At 29.6% G+C, this 5,331-nt stretch overlaps 1 long non-coding RNA gene across 1 annotated transcript; it reads left to right on the forward strand.

Moving 5' to 3' along the window:
- The first annotated feature begins 2,746 nt into the window (after positions 1-2,746).
- LOC113783958 (uncharacterized) lies at positions 2,747-4,179 on the forward strand. The gene is made up of 3 exons (XR_003470010.1): positions 2,747-2,866; positions 3,442-3,504; positions 3,894-4,179. It is a non-coding gene; the product is annotated as an uncharacterized lncRNA (long non-coding RNA).
- The last annotated feature ends 1,152 nt before the right edge of the window (positions 4,180-5,331 follow it).

Here is a 5,331-nt window from a genome sequence, read left to right on the forward strand (position 1 = left end):
AAATGAGTTAAAGTCATTTTCCACGAAACATTCATCAATAACACCAAAACCTAACTCTAAGATTTTACCCATAAAGCCTTAGATTCATTTTTCCCCAAGTCAACACTCTAACCCTAACAAAATTCTTTTTCACACAATCACAGATAAGTCCCTAAATGCAAACTAAAAGTTTGGAAGGAGCCCTTACCTGCCCGTTAGCTTTAACGTGCGATTACGGTACCGCGAGTAAATTCGGTAAAATCTCCGCTCGCGACGTCGCTTCCAAAGTTGGTTCCCTAGCACCATAGCGTGGTAGTGAGCAACTTTCCCTTATATATCTTCGCGAAATGAAGCTTAGATCTAGATGAAATGGGGAGGTTTGTGTTTGACGGTTTTGAAATCCCTAATATCGTTTTTCTTCGTTTTCGAAACAACGAGGAAGTATGAAGCTGAGAAATCCTTGCTTCCTTACCCCTAATCTTTGGGTTTCTATTCTTGAAGCCAAGGAACGAAAAAGAAGCAAAATCAATCGAAGAAGAAAGTGGGAGATGGAGTTCACGCGAGGCAGAGGAAGAAGAAGGAAAATGTTTTCTGTTTTCTTTCAGTTTTCCTTTCTTCCTTTTTCCTTCCTTTCTATTTCTTTCCTTTTTCCTTCCTTTCCTTTCTTTTCTATATATATATATATATATTACTTTTAACAAATATCTCCAAATATCTAGATATTTATTAAATTTACCATTTCACATTAAATTCTTCGTAAAAGATTCACCGCAGTTAATTTAATTTATTTATCGACGAGAAATTTTAATTGGCATCAAAATATTTTTTTGGTCATTTAAACTCCCAAAATATTAATAATTTGGCTAAAAAGCCCCTGAGTTCAATACCAAAATCCACTAAAATACATAAAGTATAATTTAAAATTATGGGTCTTACACAAGCCATGCATTCAAAGCTCAAATTTTGCCAATAAAAAGTTGCAACACACTCCAAGTAATGCCTCTAATATTGCACTGACGTTGATGATTCAACAATGTGATTTGCCCAAAGCCACTAATTCTACATCACGCAATTTTGCCTCTAACTTTTCTTATCCAAGAAAAACAACATCTCACTCCAACAAGAAAGGCAATGGCTCTGATGGCATGTCAATGACTCTGATTGAAAGGATTCATTATGAAGAAAAGACTAAGCCGAATGTGAATTTTTGAATATTCAAGAACAAGCCTGAATCCATTCTCGCTCCAATCAATCAAGGTTATGAAAGAAGACTCACATGAATAAATTTTTGAACACAATATGATTAGATACAATTCAAAATTATAATTGAAGGAAATATTTAGCCAATGTGAAAATAAGATATGACCAAAATATTGTTCACAAGAAAATATGGTCAAAATATTGTTCACGTGTAGATATGGTCGAAATATTGTTCAAAAAAAGATATGGTCAAATTATTGTTCACAAGAAGATATGATCAAAATACTGTTCACAAGAAGATATGGTCAAAATATTGTTCGCAAGAAAGTACGGTCATAATATGGTTCACAAGAAGATATGCTCAAAATATTGTTCATAAGAAAATGTGGTCAAAATATTGTTGCAAGAAGATATGCTCAAAATTTGTTCACAAGAAGATATGCTCATAATTTGCTCACAAGAATATATGCTCAAGATTTGTTAACAAGAAGATACAATCATAATTATTCACAAGAAGATACACTTAGAATTACTCACAAGAAGAAACAATTAGAATTATTCACAAGAAGATACACTCATAATTTGTTCACAATAAGATACATTCTGAATTTGTTCACAAAAAATATATGATCTTGGTTCTAACATAGTCTACTCACATAATAATCTCAATGTATTATTATTGTCCTGATTAACAATAATATGTTTACTATACATACTTTAAGAATAGTATTCTAATGTTCAATATGTCTCACATTCAAGTCACACTTGATGTTCTATTAAACGAACTATCTATTCTTAGAACTTTATTACATTATACTATTAATAACATAATAAATGATTCATTGTACATATAACATAAATTAGATATATGATTTAAATCCAAGATACGAATAATAATCTATATAAAATAGATTGAGGTTAAGAATGACACCAACAAATTAGTCTATCACTTGCTCTATAGAATTCATCCTCATAGTGATCTTTATTGATTTCATAAACCCATTCTTATTTGATGGAGCATAGAACCTAAACTCTTTATTATTTTCAACATATCCAATTAAATACCCACTAATAGTCCTTGGGTCTAGATTTTTTTCTTGTGGGTTATAAATTCTCACTAACTACCATTGCTATATCGAAGGTCTCATCGATATAGAAAATTACACATAAACGTTGTCTAGTTTTATTTATTTTTTTATTAAGTTTTATAGTCACTTCAATAAAGAAACCAATTTTTAGTCTTCGATCGTTTTGGATGTTTTGCTACTAACCCTCTCTAAACAGACAGATTTTTGGAGTATTTGCTTTTTGTTTTGATGTTATAGGCCAATTCTATTGAGGAACGGACTCTTAGGAAGTTATAGATTTATTGTAGACACAAGATGGTTCCCAAAGGCCAAAATTACCTTTTAGTGGAGTTTGGAGCCAACAATAGAGAGTAGGGGCGCAATGCGCCGGACATTGCCTCTAAGTGCAAAAGGGAGGCCTTCTAACACATTGCACCAGCTAGTTTTACCCTCATTAAATATCAGCTAGCACATTGCACCCACTTATTGAGTGCAATGGTCTAACACGTGTATCTAGACCATTTTTAGGCCAAAAACTTTGATTTTGTTAGGGTTATGAATCTTGGATGCAAAGATGGAGACAACTACATCTTCGAAGAGACCTTGTGCAACCTTTATGTGTAATTTTCTTCTTTCTATGTATTTACTATCAAACATTATAAATAGATAATTTACTCATTGATTAGGGATTAAACGAATCTTTTTGAATATATGTAGTTTTGGTTTTCGTATGCTATTTAAGTAATTAAAACGTATTTGAATATTCATTGTCTTTCTTAATGGTTTTTTGTGCTAGATCACTATAGAATTTAATCTAGGTATATTATTTCATTATTGGAAAATAGACTATAATAGTTGGAAACATAATATATTTTCATGTTTCAATAGTGTTATAGGAATATAAAGTATTATTATTAACTTAGTAATTAGCATTATTGTTCTCCCATACTTATTAGTTTATATTATAATGTGAACTGATTATGTTGTATTTAAATTGATAGAATGAGAACTTAATTGGTTATGAACTGGTTATGCTGTATTGGTAGATAAAATGATAATTTAATTGATTATCAACTTGTTAAGTTGTATTTAGTATTTAAACTGATATAAAGAGAACTTAATTAGCTATCGATTGATTATATTTACTGAAATGTCTGAATTATTGAGTACTAATTTTGTGTTTGATTGTCACCAGCTATTAAATGAACATCACTATTGGAAATCACACAAATTTACTCATGTTTCCACACGTGAAAGAGTAAGTTACTGCCTTAATTTTTTTTTATGTATCATTAAATTTTAGTTGAGTTTGTAATTGAAACTTTTATTATTAACTTAATACTTAGTATGAATTTGATATTATTTATAACTTATTGAAATTTGTATTATTGTTAACTTAGTAATTAGTATTATTGTTCAGCCATACTTAGTAGTTTAGATTATAATATGAACAGATTATGTTGTATTTAAATTTATAAAATGAGAACTTAATTGGTTATGAATTGATTATGTTGTATTTAAATATAGAATGAGAACTTAATTGGTTATCAACTAGTTAGATTGTATTTAGTATTTAAACTAATATAAGGAGAACTTAATTGGCTATGAATATGTTGTACTCAAGCTTTTATTTTTCCAATAAATTAGTGGCAAGAGACTTGGCAGTGGTTCATTTTCAACATCGAAGTGGTTATCTCACATTAGAGGAGTTGAATTTCAAGGTTATAGTTTAAACTTTATATATTTATGTTGATGTATTCTAATTTATTTTATCATTAGATTATATTCTTGATATTCTTATGAAATTAATTTCATTTTTGTTATACGTACAACTACTGCAACATCAACCATATGCAAACTGGTCATCAAGTTCCAAAATATTGTTTTACTATGTTTATTAATAGATTTGGATGGAAATATATATTTATTTAAATACTTCTGGATGACTGTAATATATAATTACTTTTCTATATGATTGTAATTATAAAGTTTGACTAATTCTGGGTGATGTTGGCAAGCTTTTGATTTGGATGAAATCCTGAATAGCATGAATTTGTTATATATTATTTAGGTTTGTTACCAAAGATGAAGGTCCTAATATGTTTTTAATTGATGGCCTTGTTAATCTGTTATTTTGATCATTTATGTTTATAAGTCAATTTTTATTTTGAAGGATATTTGATGTAAACTATTGTTTTAAAAAATGGGGCTTAAGTTAAATTGTCTTATGATCCATTTAAATAAAAATTTAAACCACTGTTTTATGAAAAATCTTTATAGATAAATTTGTTGTAAATTGGACCACAAAGTTTTCAAAGTCCACACAAATTGAAACCGGTTCACCCGACCCGCAAAATCGATTAAACCCGTAACCCGAATACCAACAAACCCGATTTAAAAACATTCAAAATTGGGCCTCAGTTTGCCAACCGCGGTTTGTGCTAAATTGGATATTTAGACCCGAATCCGTCTGAACCCGACCGTTTGTCCAGCCCTATTATCTATGTTGTGTATGTGCTACGTCAGCATGAATTTACACGTCACTTCTAAATGTTGTGGATATGTCATTAATTTATTTCTACATCAATATTTTCTATTAAATATTATTTAAAAAGTCGATAAATTAAAAATATGTAATTCTACAAATTGAGGGATTAAAATTTTGAAAAATGAAATAGAGGAATTAAAATCTCTAATTGAACAAAATAGAAGATCAAAAATACATGTTACATATAGAAAATGGAACAAATGTGAAAACAAGATAGAATACAAAAGGTTAAATAATCAATGGTTTAACAAATTAATTGGGTGCTGGGATTTTTTTTTAGCCTCCAGAATACTATTTTATGCGGTCATTAACTGGGATAAGAAGAAACGTCAAAACAGTGTCTTTCATAGAGATTTAGAACCAAAGAGAAAAATAGAGTAAATGCAACGAGAAATAACTAGGTTGTATAAATAGAAATGAAGAGTACATTACTACATGAGTTGACAATTGTAAGAAAGAAACGAAAAGAATGTCAACTAAAAAAAGCGTGATTTGCCAGAAAAGGAAAAAGAGGACATAGTAATGTCGGATCTGTCA

The sequence above is a fragment of the Cicer arietinum genome, chromosome 5, assembly GCF_000331145.2.
Source record: "Cicer arietinum cultivar CDC Frontier isolate Library 1 chromosome 5, Cicar.CDCFrontier_v2.0, whole genome shotgun sequence".
Lineage (NCBI taxonomy): Eukaryota > Viridiplantae > Streptophyta > Magnoliopsida > Fabales > Fabaceae > Cicer > Cicer arietinum.